At 36.2% G+C, this 16,719-nt stretch overlaps 1 protein-coding gene across 7 annotated transcripts in view; it reads right to left on the bottom strand.

Annotated features, from left to right (window-relative positions):
- Window positions 1-16,719, bottom strand: part of ROBO1 (roundabout guidance receptor 1) — a 1,120,933-nt gene that overhangs the window by 258,701 nt on the left and 845,513 nt on the right. The window lies entirely within an intron of this gene.

The following is a 16,719-nucleotide window of genomic DNA, read 5'->3' as shown; positions in this document are numbered from 1 at the left end:
GTAAATATATGTCAAATACTGATGCTACATATAATGTACTCAAACTTATATAATCAATAATTGTTAGAAAAATGAAGTCATTTGATATAATATGGGAAAAATTAAAACCAAGTGTTTAGACTACAAGAAAATTCCGCAATTCAAATGAATAGAAAGTCAAGATAATCTGAAATGAGGCAATGATTAATACAAATAGCTGATGAACTCCATTCAAGATCACTATTGGACACCATGGTGAAGAACCTACTAGAGTTTAGTCTTAGGGTGCATTTATTTTGAAAGCTCTACTGTGTTAGATTTAAAATAGTTTTGGTCAAACCAAACACATGAATAAATATAGAAAAATTCTGAACCAAAAAAGTATCTTTAAAGTCCCATCATTTGGGGGCACCTGGGTGGCTCAGTTGGTTGCCATCAACTCTTGCTTTTGGCTCAGGTCTTAATCTCAGGGTGCTGGGATTGAGCCCCATATAGGGCTCCATACTTAGCACAGAGTTGGCTGGAAGATTCTTTCTCTCCCTCTGCCCCTCCCCTCAGGACATGCGTTCTCTCTCTCTCTCTCTCATAAATAAATAAATAAATAAATAAATAAATAAATAAATAAATAAATAAATCTTTTCTAAAAAGTAAAATAAATCTCATAATTTTTTGTTCTCTATCTGAACTATTGAGAAATTTTATTTACAATATATATAATATTTTTTTTAATTTTTATTTATTTATGATAGTTACAGAGAGAGAGAGAGAGGCAGAGACACAGGCAGAGGGAGAAGCAGGCTCCATGCACCGGGAGCCCGATGTGGGATTCGATCCCGAGTCTCTGGGATAGCGCCCTGGGCCAAAGGCAGGCACCAAACCGCTGCGCCACCCAGGGATCCCTATTTACAATATATATAATATCATTTGGGATTCACTTGCTGTGACTGCATCACTTTATAGAGACCACTGAATCCCACAATGTGGTGTCAGTGCCATTCTTTGCACCTCCAATAGGATGTAAGCTCCATCAAGGCAAGGATTTTCATTCACTCCTTTCACTGCTGGATCCAAGAGCCTACAACAGAGTCTGGCATATAGTAGCTGCTAAATACAATTTACCGAGAATGAATGCAAAAGGTCAACACAAAAGCAAATGATGGTACTAAAAATTTTAAATACAAGCTTGATAATTTGGAGTATAGTTATATTCTATATATTTTAAGTATAGTAAATATGAAAGAATAAAGAGGTTCTTGTGGAGAATTTTAAGACCTCTAAGAATACATCTACTGGGGAAGAAAAAAAGAATACATCTACTGAGATAAGTAATATTGACACAGAACTAAAATTTCCACATGAAAGAAAATGATAAAGATGACAGAGTAACAACATAAGGTTAATGAGAACTATGCTATTCATTAGAAGAATTCACTGATACGAAGTACTAAAAAGCATGAAAACACTAAAATAAATCTAAACAAAAGAAAAACATATAAATGCACATTGGCTTACACTAAATTTAGAAAAGAAAAAAATGCATAATTCAATTTTAAGCCCAATGAGGGCTTAAAAATAATTCTGGTATATTTTTTTTTTAATTTTTTTTTAATTTTTATTTATTTATGATAGTCACAGAGAGAGAGAGAGAGAGAGAGAGAGGCAGAGACACAGGCAGAGGGAGAAGCAGGCTCCATGCACCGGGAGCCCGACGTGGGATTCGATCCCGGGTCTCCAGGATCGCGCCCTGGGCCAAAGGCAGGCGCTAAACCACTGCGCCACCCAGGGATCCCATTCTGGTATATTATTAAGAAAAATAGTTTAGGGACTTCTGGGTGGTTGAGCGGTTGAGCATCTGCCTTTGGCTCAGGGCATGATCCTGGAGTCCTGGGATCGAGTCCCGCATCGGGCTCCCTGCATAGAGCCTGCTTCTCCTTCTGCCTGCGTTTCATGAATAAATAAATAAAATCTTCAAAAAAAATACTTTAGATCTAACTTTTTAAATAGTTGTAAGGCAAAATGAGCATTCTTGCCACTTCTAACTATATTCTTAATTTCATCTTGCCACTTCTAACTATATTCTTAATTTCAAAATCTTTCAGATAACTCCTAAATAGTATCCATAAACAGAGTTAAAAAATATCTTTGAACACAAAGTAAAGCCGTCTTCTTTTCATTCATATAAAGAACTAAAAATAATACCTTCACAGAGAAACCTCTATGAGGTGCTATGTTAAAAACAAAACATAATGTGGAACAGGGCATACAAAACAGTAAAATTTGTATAAAATTGCCTGAATACATCGGTTTTGTTTTGTTTTGTTTTTAGAGAGACAGGAAGTGTGAGTAGGAGGAGGGGCTGCAGGAGAGGAAGAGATAAAGTATCTTAGGCAGATTCCATGCCCAGCACAGAGCTCAGCCCAGGCCTCAGTCTCACAACCCTGAGATCATGATCTAAGCCAAAGTCAAGAGTCAGATGCTTAACTGACTGAGCCACCCAGGCTCCCCTTATCTGAATACTTCTTGAATTCTCAACCAGATTGAAAACAATTTACATCTATTCAAAACTAAAAAATGTATCTCAATGAAGATCTCCAAATTGGAACACAGCCTGTATATGTACAGCCTTCTGGCTTCAACAGACTCCTGAATCACATACCTACTGAAGGACATGCTTCTTAGGCATATCCTCACACTCTTTATAAATTTTCAGTGAAGATTTCTTTTGACTTAGGGCCATTGCTCATAATGAGAAGTGCTATACTACTTTAGGAACGTTCTTATTTAAAATACCAAAAGGCAAACAATACCTTAACACTGACTAATCCAGGCCTACTTACAATCCAAACTTACACCCAAATCCACTCTCCAACTCCAGATTCAAACCCATGCCTCAGCAAAACTCCAACATCTAAATGCCATGTGCATTGGAAGACACTAGTAACTTGTGAAATGTATAATTTAGACTACTGCATAGTGGACACCTGTATTTTAAACTACTTTGGAAATAATCAGCCAAAATAAGATGGACAAATTACTTTCTCAATGATATAAGAATAACCATATTCACATATTTAAGCCAAAATAAGATGGACAAATTACTTTCTCAATGATACGAGAATAACCATATTCACATATTTAAGCTAAATAGAATACGCAGAACCAAATTTTATCTATCATCAACCAATCTATCAGCCATCTATGATTTACCTGTCATCTATCTATCAACTCATGCATTTCTTCATTTTGAAAAGCCTTAAAGAATTCAACAGGAAATTCATATAGTGTTCTGTGGAACAAAAGTTGAATATTATCTTTTACAGTCCAGGTAAAAAAATACCTGTTTTCCTTCATAGCATGCAGATGACAAAAAGATAAAACACTGCAATTACAAAACAAAAATCTTAAAGCTCACAGTTGGCCATTTTTTGGTGGAAACTATCCTGTATATGTGGAGAAAAACAAGTCACTGTGTTTGCATCATAAGATAGTTGCTCCTATTTAAAATTGTTCATTGTCTCAGCCCTGCAGTTGTTTATTCTTCCCTAATTCACTGTGCTCTAATATCATTCTGCCAAAAGCAGTTTAAACTAAACCAAATAGCATGTGTAACAAATTTCCTCTGTTATGTTAGGTTGGACTTAATAAAAATTATTAAAGAATATAATGAAGGAATTATGGGCAGGATAGAAAACTTATGAGAAAAACTCTCATTTTTCCCAGTAAAATATCCCCCAATTTCAAATGGCATATACACGATCTGCCTTGGTACATGTATGAGAGGGTGTGTGTGTGCATGTAGGCCATGCCTACAAGCTGGGTGGGTAAAACAGGCATCATCTCTTTCTATAAATTTCACAGATCTTTTTTACCCATCGTCTGACCTATACAGAAGGTTAGGCAAATATAACCAAAACTCAAGTAGCATTTTTTTTATCCTATAAAAATTCATGAACATCATTACCACATGCTTTCATTCATTTAAAAAAAAAAAACTAAATACCATCTGTGCACAACAGTCTAATTAGGGGATTAGAATCACAGACGCTTTGCTGGCTCACATGTTCAAGCACATGCCCCCTTGACCATTTCAGAAAAGAAAATAAAGGTGAACAACAAAAATGTAGTCAGGAGCATCCCTTTAGATTCAGCATTGGCTACTAGAATTAACTAACCCCACAGAATTTAGCTGTCTAGCACTCCCACTGGAAATGGACTTTTTTTTTTCTCCCTTGATGCGCATGCTGGCCCCAGCACAAGCCTTAGAATAAACTTGGCATCACATGAATCAGGTTTTAATAAGTTCAAACAACATTTTACAGTAGACTGGTAGTCACAGTCTGCAACACACTACAGGGACCAATTTTTCTGGATTTGGTATCCACAATAGAAAAATCAAATGATAATACTAACTTGTTCTGAAAGAAAATAAATGACCTATAATCATTACTCAAGAGTGATGTATAATGTATACATGACCCTACAAAATATGTGTAATAGAACTTGTACTACCTATTCAAGCTTCACATTACGTTTAGGGTCTATGAATTATAGAAGCTCAATTGGTAAAATGAGTTCATACAGAAAAGTCAAGGGACATCATGCTTCTTTCAATTAGGGCTACTCTTCTTCCTTACCCTAAATTCTAGTAAAATTATTGCACTAGAAGCATTTTAAACTATAAAGATCATACAATCAGGGATCCCTGGGTGGCTCAGCGGTTTAGCACCTGCCTTTGGCCCAGGGCGCGGTCCTGGAGTCCCGGGATCAAGTCCCGCGTCGGGCTCTGGCATGGAGCCTACTTCTCCTCTGCCTGTTTCTCTGCCTCTCTCTCTCTCTCTATGTCTATCATAAATAAATAAAAATACATCTTTAAAAAAAATCATACAATCTAATCTGATATGTATCCTACTAGTCCTATCACCTAGGATCAGTAGATTGAATCCCCCATAGTTATTTAAGATATTAACAAATATATTCTGCAAAAAGAAAAAACAGTGAAACTTTGTTGTATTTCATAAGCATAAAGAAATGTAACTTTGTAGATTACAAAGGTTTTCATCTTAGAAAATGTTGGATGATGGGTAAGTACAAAACTGTCATCACTTATTGAAATGGGCACCTTTAAGTCCTCTCCACACAGCACAAGGTAAAAATAAATCAATAAATAAAACACAGTAAAAATAGTAAGAATAACCACAGATTCAGTAATGAAGGAAGGGAATAAATCAGTTAAAATCTCAGTCGTTAAAAACATTTAAACAATTACATTTAAAATTAATGCATTATCAACAAAAATTAAATGGTGATACTAACCAGGCCACAGCTCTTTCAACCATCATAGCACCTTGAGACCCAAATTTTTATCTATTTTTTAAATTTCTATTCCAATCACAGTAATCCACAAAAGGAGTGACCAGTCTGCTAAAGAACAGCTCTTTATGTCCCAGTTTCATAAGACAGATCCAAGTCCAGCTGGAAATAAGTTCAGGCATTTTCAGCCCAAGCCAGCTATATAACTAGGTCTTTTCAAGTAAAATTAGGTCTACACAGATTCTCCACATTCTGATCCAAAGAGAAAAAGCCCCAATTTAAATATAGCTTATAAAATCTGGAATTATATGCTATTCTTTCAGTGGTCAGACTTTGCTGGTTATTGACTAGTGCATCTCTTTGGATTCTGGAGGCCATTTCTTATGAATATTGGCTGTTGGAACAATTTCATATTGTCAACAGATGCTGTGATGCTGCTTATTCAGCTCAGGAGCGGTTGCCAGTGGAGGCTCATTGCTTCAGGCTGAAGCAAATTAATCCCAGCAGAGATGAGTTTTATTTGTTTCTCTAATAGTGGGAAGAAATATTGATGACAGCATTCTGAGCTCTACTAAGGACAAGAGACTGCTGAAGATCTCACCAACTCAATTTAGCATCTCCAACTTGGTGGGAAGGTATGGGAGGGAAACTCACTCAGTCTGCAGTACCCGTAGGGCATTCACCCCTGACTCCCCTTTTCAGATCAAACATACAGCTCTTTGTTCTCCCTCTGCTTACAGTGGGAAGGCTTAGTCTCCAGTATGGATGTATTTATATCTAGCACTACAAATTTTTGAAGATAATAAAAATGCCACTAAAAATTGTAAACAGCAACAACTAAAAGCATTTTATGGTCTAATGTTGAAAAGTCTGATTATTTTTAGAAACTCATCATCTTACACAAGTATTCTGCTTTTCAGAATTTAACTTTGATGAGATAATTTTCTAACTTAAGACACTATTTTCTATATTCTTCTCTTATTTCCTAATGAGAATCCTTCCTCCCCCGGAGTAAAAACTAGCAGATTTTACTAACAACTGCTCTGAGTTCATGGTCTAGGATAGACAAGAGTAACAGTAAAGGAATAGGCAAGAATAAAAAGAGAAATACATTACAGACTTTTAATTAGAAATTCCTTTAACATTAGCATCCAATAAAGGTAAAGTTACTCATGTTTTAATAAGAGGTACTAATTTAACTTATTTTTAATAGACATGGTATTAGATCAAACAGAAGTAAACACACAAACAGAGGTTATGGATTTTAACCCTTCAATAATTGTTATAGGGATGTTAAATAAGTAACACAGGAATTTGGGAGTGAATTTTATGTTAGATTTGATGTGTATCTTCCTTTCAGCCTTGTTTTCCATCTCTTTAAAAGATAATGGTTTAGGGGTGCCTGGCTGGCTCAGCTGAAGGAGCAATGGACTCCTGATCTCAGGGTTGTGAGCTGGAGCCCCATGCTTGGTGTAGAGATTACTTAAACAAAAATTAAAAACAAACAAAAAACTTAAAAACAAATAAAAGATAGTGAAAATTGAATTTTAGACATTTTTTGCTTTGATTTTAGAGTTTCCAAGAACTAAATATTATAGTGTAAATTTAGGGTCTTTTTTTTTTAATAGTGTAAATTTAGAGTCTTTTATTTTATTTTATTTATTTATTCATGTGACACGGGGGGAAGGGAGGGCAAAGACACAGGCAGAGGGAGAAGCAGGCTCCTTGCGATCAGCCTGATTCAGGACTCAATCCCAGGACCCTGGGATCATGACCTGAGCCAAAGGCAGACACTCAACCACTGAGCAAACCTGGTGTCCCTAGAGCAAATTTTTAACTTAAAAATCTTATAGAAATTACTACCTTTGGAGGAAGTGTGTGCTGCAATAGTGTTAGTCATATTTAGTCCAAGTCCTAAATTTTATATTCCATTTCTTGCCTTTTAAAAAGGTCAAAAAAGAAAAAAAAAAAAGAAGGGAGGAGAAATTGGTATGTGAGGAAGGTCTCCGCCCAACTAAAAAGTAGTAAATACTTTTCGACTAAAACAATGAAAGTTGAATCACATATTCATCTGCTTTACAAACAAAGGCCATAATGAACATCCTACACGTTCAAAACACCATCGTGTCCTGCCTTCCCTTATGTTTCTGTTCTCATCTGCTAGATCTTACCCTTTTTTACTTCAAAATATAACAAGCTGTTTGAGCTGACATTTGGAGCATACGGCCATCATGGTGAAATATCTTCCAAATGTTTCTTCTCTATATCTTTGTCACCCCAGGGACGATACACACTCTCCTTTTTCCTTGTTTTCCCAACATCTATATCACAGAATTATCAACCTAGGTCCTCAGGTCCTGTCCAGTTTTTGCACCTCCCCCAGTCTCCCTTTATCTTTTCCTTTGTCAATTACATCTATTCATGTCTTTTTGTCAAAAACTTGGAGGAAATACTTCTCAGCCTCCACACATTCAGGGAGAACCCCTGTGTTTCCCACCTTTCTTTCCCACCTGCTCTTTACCGTAGTAAATGCATTGAAATAAGCCATAGGGTTCATTCTTTTATTTTTTTAAAAGATTTCATTCATTTATTCATGAGAGACAGAGAGAGAGAGAGAGAGAGAGAGAGAGAGAGGCAGAGACACAGGCAGAGGGAGAAGCAGGCTCCTCTCAGGGAGCCCGTCGTGGGACTTGATCCTGGGTCTCCAGGGTCACACCCTGGGCCAAAGGCGGCGCTAAACCCCTGAGCCACCGGGGCTGCCCCATTGGGTTCATTTTGACAAACTCCCCCCTCCCCCCCAGAACATTTTTGTTCAGGTTTTTAATTTTCTACTTTTTGTTGGGTTTTTAAAAAAAATGTACCTGGGGCATGATGAAATTTAGCCTATTAATAAAGTAATATTTTGCCATGACTTCTAGGTACTCTCTTTGAGTGAAAATTACTGCTATGAATACCCCTGGTTATCTTCGAGCAGAAGATTTTTATTTATCTGTTTGTTTGTTTATGATTTTATTTTTTTATTCATGAGAGACACACACAGAGAGGCAGAGACATAGGCAGAGGGAGAAGCAGGCTCCCTGCGGGGAGCCCAATGTGGGACTCGATCCTAGGACCCTGGGATCATGCTCAACCACTGAGCCACCCAGGTGCCCCGAGCAGAAGACATTTAAATGATTACAATTTTCTGTCTTATTCTCCTGTATTATTAATGATTTGTTATTATGCAATACCTATCTCACTAGAGTATATGCTCTTTTGGATTCACTCAATCCAGCCACCATTTAATACTCTCTCCCCGCACCTAATGCCTAAAGCCTCTTAGTTTCACAGCTTTTAGATCTGGAAAAGACTTCAGAGTACAATCTTCTTATTTTATGAATGAGGGCCTAAAGCCCAAAGAGTAAAAGGGGTTGGCCCAACATTTCACAAAAAAGCTAGGACAGGGAAGTTACATTGCCGGTATAAAGTCAGAGAGCCTGACTGGGTAGTTCAGGACTGTGGGTGGGAGGAGTAAACACGAAGGCAAGGTGAGGGGCGCCTGTGTGGCCCCACACTGTTAAACCACCAACTGTTGGTTTTGGCTCAGGTGCTGAGACCCAGCTAGTGAAGAAGCTCTGCACGCAAGGCTGAATCTGCTTGAGACTCTCTCTCCCTCTTGCCCCCTCTCCCACTGTGTACACTCTCTCTTTAAAATAAATAATCTTTAGGGCCCTGGAATCAAGCCCCACATCAGGCTCCCTGCAGGAAGTCTGCTTCTCCCTCTGCCTGTGTCTCTGCCTCTCTCTGTGTGTCTCTCATGAATAAATGAATAAAATCTTTAAAAAAGAGAGAAGAAAAGGAAGGCACGGATTAGACCATGAAGAATTTCCTCTATATGCCTGGCACACAATGATGACTCGATACACATTTCATTAATTAAATTTAGATGCCAAGTAAAGGAGTTGAAATTTTATTATATATCCGATGAGGAGTCACTATAGAACTATAACATAGGAAATAGTGACACGAGACCAATACTGTAGGATATCAGTTATTACCAACAATGCAGCGGAAAGAATGACTTCTGTAAAATGGTACTAGAAGCCCAAAAACCAGTTAAGAAAATGTACTAGTTCAGACAAGAAATTGTAAGATCCAAGACTGAAATAATGCCAGTAGGAAAAAGAAGGAATAAATTCTGTGTTTATGTGCGTGTGTGTGTGTGTGTGTGTCTCCTGCTGGTTCCCATCATGGAACTCAAGTCATTCCTTTGTATGAATGCCCTCCACTGGCAACACTCTGACCCAATCTATGAGATGTCATGTGAGATAATCTCCATGAAGTCCAAATAATGCCATGAAAAATTCTGAGCATTCTCAAAACTGTTTCTCTTAAAATTCCATTTGCCAAGCTGACGATTTTCTGTCTATGCAAACCACAGTAATGAGATAATTATATTGACAAAGTAATAATAATAATGACAACAATAGCACTTGACACATTAGGAATATACGTGTGCCAGATAATATTCTCAATGTATTAACTCCTTTAATCCTCAAAGCAACTTAATGAGGTAGGGACTATTATTTCTCCATTTTACAGATTTTCTCACATGTCCATTACTAAACAACTACAAGGTAGAGTGAACTGAAACTCTGTCAGTTTTTAGAAAAATAATGATCATGTAATCTTGCCCATTTTACAAATTTTACAGATTAATAAAACGAAGTAAAATACATGTTCAAGGCCATATAATTACTGATAGAGTGTGTGTATGTGTATATGCATATTTATATTTCAATTAATTCAATATTCATTTGATAAATAATATTACCTCGATATAAATAAGCTCATATTTTTGTAAAATATTTGATATGTAATTATTTCCTTAGTTTTGTTTTAAAAAAACCTTCAAATAATTATGCCAAATATAATCAGTTAACCCTTAGTAGTATAGAAATTTAGCATATAAATCTTTTAGAAGAGAATAATAATAAGCTGATTGTAAGAAATATACTTAGGGATCCCTGGGTGGCGCAGCGGTTTGGCGCCTGCCTTTGGCCCAGGGCGTGATCCTGGAGACCCGGGATCGAATCCCACATCGGGCTCCCGGTGCATGGAGCCTGCTTCTCCCTCTGCCTGTGTCTCTGCCTCTCTCTCTATCTCTCTGTATCTGTCATAAATAAATAAAATATTAAAAAAAAAAGAAAAATACTTAGATCTTAAGATTTTTTAATCAAAGTTCATATAGTGAACTGTAGTAAATTGCTATAGTTAACAAATTCAGTTTTCATTCATAAAATACTATGACACATGCATGTTATATCTTTTACCATACTAAAGAAAGAGAAGTTATTCAACATCTTCTGTATAAACCCATATGCATTACTCTGAAAAAGACAATATGGAATATAAGAAAGCACACACAAAATACTACATATCTTGATTCTATTTATGTTAAGGTAAAAACCATCAAAACCAATATAACTAATATACAACATTAGAAGTCAAGATACTGGTACTATGGGAGAGAAAGCAGGGGCAAAGACTGAGAGGAGCGTCAGGAAGAATCTGGCAAAATTCTATATATTATTAATCTGCATAGGGGTCACATGGCTATGCCTAATTTGTTATAACTTACTTAGCTATACACTCACACTTTATAAAATTTTCTGTATGCATATTTAAATTAGGTTTATATTTTAAAAACACTCATTATTAATTTGGTAGGCATTTTTGACCATTTTATTAAATCAATGTGAGTTTCTAGCACTGAAGAAGAAAATATGGATGCAAACAATTAAAACCAGATCTCATAGAGTAAGGGAAAGAAAAAAGACCAAAAAATACATCAACAGCATGATGGCAAAAGGTTAGGTTAAGAATTACGTGAATTTTAGAGTCAAGGGGGCCTCAGCTCAAAAAATTTGCCTAGTCACTTCTTAGTTTGGGACTTAGCTGTTAACGTGGGCGTTTGAGCAGACTTAGTCAAATTCATTACTTGGCTTCAATCAACCTTATTTCTCTTGTCTTTATAGTGTTTTATAAAGTTGCATGCAAATGCAAAAAAATGTGGTTCATTTAAGCTATAAGGTTAGAAAACTGTTACAAAATTTAAGACTTCCCAGAAATGACAACTGAACAGGTACTTGAAGCAGAAGGAGCTGAACTTGACCAAGAGGATTTCAGGGAAAAGCAAACTTCCAAAAAAACAAAAGAACACACATAGACACCAAGCTATTCAAATTCAGTGAGACTTAGTAGGTCTGTGTGTGGAAAGTGTGTGTGTGTGTGTGTGTGCACGCACTGGTGCGCGAGTGCTGGGAGATGAGTGGAGAGATAAAAGGAGAAACTGATATGTTTAAACCAGGTTATGTCTAAAATAGGCCGTGTTTAAACTCGGTTGTGAAGGGCCTTGTAAACTAATGCAGGAGTGGTTTGCTTGGTTTGCTTTTATCCTATAATTATGTGGTCTAATATAAATACCAGGCTCACCTGGTTCCTTGAGATCTGAGTAATATTGTCCAAATATCCCTTCCAAATCCTTGGCGGTTCAAACACCTCCTCAAGAGTTAGGCCAAATCCCTGAATCCCACTCTCTAACTGTGATTTGTTTTACATTGCATTACCAAATATGAGACTGAGACTCTTCGCAGTTTTCATATGACCCCACCCTCAACAACAAAAAAATCCTTTCCAGAAAGCATTTGTGACTTCAGTCGTCTTGAGTGGGAAGATACTGAGAAGACTGTACTGCACAAATGCATATGACTTCAAGTTCAAGAATAGGTATTGATTTCTTAAGGTATTGCCTCACAACAAAGGGAATTTAGGACTGAGAAATTCTTTCCTGTTTATCTTTTCTTGAAAGCAGTTTTGGCCAATTGAATATTTTTTTTTAATATTTTTTAAATATTTTATTTATTTATTTAGGATAGTCACAGAGAGAGAGAGAGAGAGAGAGAGAGGCAGAGACACAGGCAGAGGGAGAAGCAGGCTCCATGCACCGGGAGCCTGACGTGGGATTCGATCCCGGGTCTCCAGGATCGCGCCCTGGGCCAAAGGCAGGCGCCAAACCGCTGCGCCACCCAGGGATCCCTCAATTGAATATTTTTAAACAAAATAAACCATCAAAAACCTGCTTCTCTGTAAAATATATATTTAATTCATCAAAATGTCCCAGAAATGAGATTAAAATAAAAATAATTTTCAGGTTAACAATCTATTACTGGTAAGTCACTGATTTACTAATTTGGAATTTTTATACGTATGTGGGGTCTTAACATCTTATCTGATAATGGTAGGAAAATGTAAACTATGGTTTGTACTACAACAAAGTAACAATTTCTAGTCTTTTGTGGTAAGATATTTGAAGTATCTAATGATAATATTCTTAAAACAAGTCTTATTCCAAAACCCCCTTCTTGCTCAAGAACAACACCCCCCCCCCAAAAAAAAAAGAATACCACACCATTTTAGAATGTCTAGTTAAAATTAAGTAACCATTTGACCCTAAAATGAACACTGTCAGCAAACAAACAAGATTATAGAAGTCCTTTCTCCACCTTGAAACAGTAGTTCTTTACATTTCATAAAACCCTTTGTGTTGCTTTCTTGTCTTGACTTCAAAGAGATATATAAAGCTTAGATCAATTTTGCAGTGGCATATAGCATGATGAGAAAGGAGCCTGGCTCTGTTTCAGGTCACGGTGAACCAACCTCCAAAAATGTGAAAAACTATACAAGTTTTATAAAAATTCCCTTTAGTAGAGCCATAAAATAACTAGCTATTACATTAAGAATGGCTTAAACCTGTAAACCACTCAAAAAAATAACTCTTCACCCATTGGTTTGATGTTTCTCATGTTATACTCGATATAAACAGAATGTAAACAATGGGTCTTAAGAAGTACAAAACTGCAGTCCATTCTTATGACAAGATGATGCATTCTATACAAAGATACCTTCTTTCAGAGTCAATGTTGGAGCTTGTACTGATAGATAACAGAAAACAGGTTCCTGAGAAAGAGATCTGATGTTATTCAATGCCACAATTTCAAGAGTTAAACTATTGGGGAGCTCTTAGAACTGATCATAAACAAGTTCAATATATATACCAAGTGTCTTAATACTTCTAGCACAAAGTAAAATAGTGTTTTTGCTTTCCTTGTTCTATATTTACATTAAGCATTTTTTTTCAAAACATGCCAGTTTGTGTTTATTTCATAAATATCAAAAAGAATGAAAGATAAGCCAGGACAGCACATTTCTTCACATATGTTGGAGCAGCATATTAAGGGGAACGCTACAGGCTACAGTACTCTTTCTTTCCAAATTGAATTACATTTCCAAGTTTACCATACATAGAACCCTAAAATTAAAATGAAATCCACCAACTTGACTTTTTTAGAGAGCCATGACTAGGAAGGAAGCATGCATGTACATGAGGTTACATACATATAAACATGATTCTAATTAGGGTGGACACCACCTTCTAGTGATTGATGCACACATGATGTTTCTTCCTAGTTAGGCAGAAATGTTAGAAGTCAGCAATTTGGTGGAAACAGAGACTGCCATGTATACTGCCAGTTGGGCAGCTTGACAACATGGGGTTTTGAATCCTGCCTGGGAACTGTGTGTTCATAATAGCACAAGTCTAATTTGGATTGAAGGAGCATAGAAAATAACTCCAAGGAAAACGACCAGTGGGAAATGTCAGTCAGTAAAAAAGGATATATTTAGAAATGCACATGATTTAAAAATTAACAATTACAATACAGTTTCTAAAGAAACAGGATTGGAAGAAATAAAATTCTTAATAAAAGTACAATGTTCCAAACTAATGATGCTAGAGTTTACTCATTTGTTCTTGCTCTTCCTTTTGGTCTCCCCGACTCCAGTACTATCAAATTTTACTCAAATGTCACCCTCTTTGTTCAAGTCCCCCCGCCCCATACTATTCTAAAGGAAACCCTTGCTAATCCCAGTGCTCTCCCTAGATCCTATTCACCCCTTTATTTCCTTCCACAGCATCAACAGAATCTTAATCTACCATACATTTCCTTTAGTCTCTTAAGGTTCATCTCTTCCCACTAGAATATAAAATCTGTAAGGTCAGGAAGGTTTGCAGTTTTGTTCACTACAGTGTCTGCAGGACTCAGAAAATTTGTGAACAGACTAGGGGTTTCATAATCATTTGTAAATAAACAAAGGATTCCCATTAGTGAAATCAGTAGAGTGGGGAAAAACAGCAGGACATTTTGCTGTCCACTAAGATATATTCTAAACTTATTTTTTCAGTCTCATTTTTAGTTATCAGGATACTTTATCTGTTGATAACATTTACAATAAGTTATTTTTTTCCTGTGTAATCTAAATAAGTGGTTTATTTTAATATCTTCCCCATTCCTTTTTAGATGGAATAATATTTTCCAAACTGATAAAGAAAGGCTTATAACACAGGAATAGTAGAGAAATCAAGGTAGGAACCACTTGAGACAATTATAAAAAATGAGTCAAAGATATGTGCTTATAGCTGCAGCTTAGTAATGGCTGAGCAACTTAAAGTAACTCACCCACAGATAACTATTATATGCTTTGAACAAAAATTAAGGAACAGCTCTTTGAAGGCACTAAAAATGGCACAAAATGGAGAGATCTGACCTTGAGACAAGGAAACTTCACTGGGGATTAATGCAGATTAGTATACTCTTCCACGAAGACACTCCCTAGGCCATGTAGAAATGATGTGTTAGAACTCAATCACAGAACTCAAGCAGAAAGCCACAGTTTTATTGGCCTGAGATGTAAGAGAATGAAGCTCACAGCTGCCAGAGTGGCTAGAAATTGAAGGAGCAAAATATTCCAGAAATGAGAGTCAAATATGAAGGAGCTCCAAATCTGCATATAACCTTTCCTCACATCCTTGGATGACCCATGAATAGTACATGTGCACTGGAGACACCATAGATCCCAACAGGAAGCATTAGTTAAAAGGCCAAAAGAGCTGAGACTGACATGAAAGGTGGAGTTGAAGTCATGCCATGTTAGAAGATCCGTATCTTACGAATAAAACCATGTCCTGTGCAGAAGGGATTCATCTTGAACCAAATGCAAACCCAACCAAACAAACAAAAATTCATACTAAAGGAAAGTAAAACCAAGCCACCACAATGTTTAAGGCATCAGAATTTAGTTTAATTGCCTGCAGGAAGGAAAATTAACACTCTTCAGGAAAAGATAACAAAACACAGACTCTCTCCAATGTCTAATTTGAACAATCAAAATTTCTAGACATGTAACTAATATACAGGAATATGCTGATGAAGGAAAACCAATTCTACAGAAAACAGACCTCAACATATCTCTAACACTGGACTTATAAGGCAAGAGCTTGAAAGCAACTAGTATAAGTAAGTACAGTGACTTATGGAAAAGGTGGTCATAATAATTGAGCAGATGGAAATATTCAGCAGAAAATTCGAAAATGTCAAAGAGAGCAAAAATTGCATTTAGAACTAGAAATAAACACCTGAAATGAAATCCATTGCATTAGCTTAATAGCAGACTGGAAATGGTAAAATGGTGAATCTCCAAAATGGTCTCTGGAAATTATTCACCTGAGGAACAGAAAGAAAAAGTATTGCAGTAAAATGAGCAGAGCCTCACGGGCAGATGAGACACAACAGAATGGCCTAATATGCACATAAATAAAAACTGCAAGAGGAGAGGTCAGTGAAAATGGACAGGAAATAATTCTATGGAAAAATAGCAAAATTTTCCTAAAGTAAAATACACAAATAAAAACTATAAACTAAAACGTTCCAAGGAACTTTCTGAACACCGGCATATAAATAAAAAAAAAACAAAACACACATTTAAACACATCACAGTCAAACTTCTGAAAAGCAAAATATAAGGAGAAAGCTTTGAAAGAAACTAGAGCAAAAGATGGATATAAATTATATCTAATTTCTCTCTCAGAATCAAGAACCAGGAGACATAGATTGTTAAAGTGCTGAAAGATTAAAACAAAACAAAATAACAACATTAAAAAAAAAAAACTCCATAGAATTCTATATCCAGTCAATATATCCTTCAAAAGTGAGGTGAAATAAGGCCATATTCAGATAAAGTCTGTGAGAATGTACTGCCAAGAGAACTGCACCACAGAAATGCTAAATGAACTTCTTTGGGCCAGAGAAAAATTACACCAGATGGAAACCTTAAACTACAAAGGAATGAAAAGCACTAGAAATGGTAGACATGTGGATAACTGAAGGCAATTTTATTTTTCACATAATTTCATTTAAAAACTAATTTTTAAAGCAAAAATTCTAAAATATTGTGGGTCTTATAACAGGTCAATGTAAATTATGACACAGCATTACACAAAAGATAGTAAAGGTAAACAGAATTATGCTGGTACAAAGTTCTCACATTTTCCTT

The sequence above is a fragment of the Canis aureus genome, chromosome 30, assembly GCF_053574225.1.
Source record: "Canis aureus isolate CA01 chromosome 30, VMU_Caureus_v.1.0, whole genome shotgun sequence".
Lineage (NCBI taxonomy): Eukaryota > Metazoa > Chordata > Mammalia > Carnivora > Canidae > Canis > Canis aureus.
The sequence above is the reverse complement of the archived record's forward strand: the minus strand, read 5'-3'. Positions and strand labels throughout refer to the sequence as shown.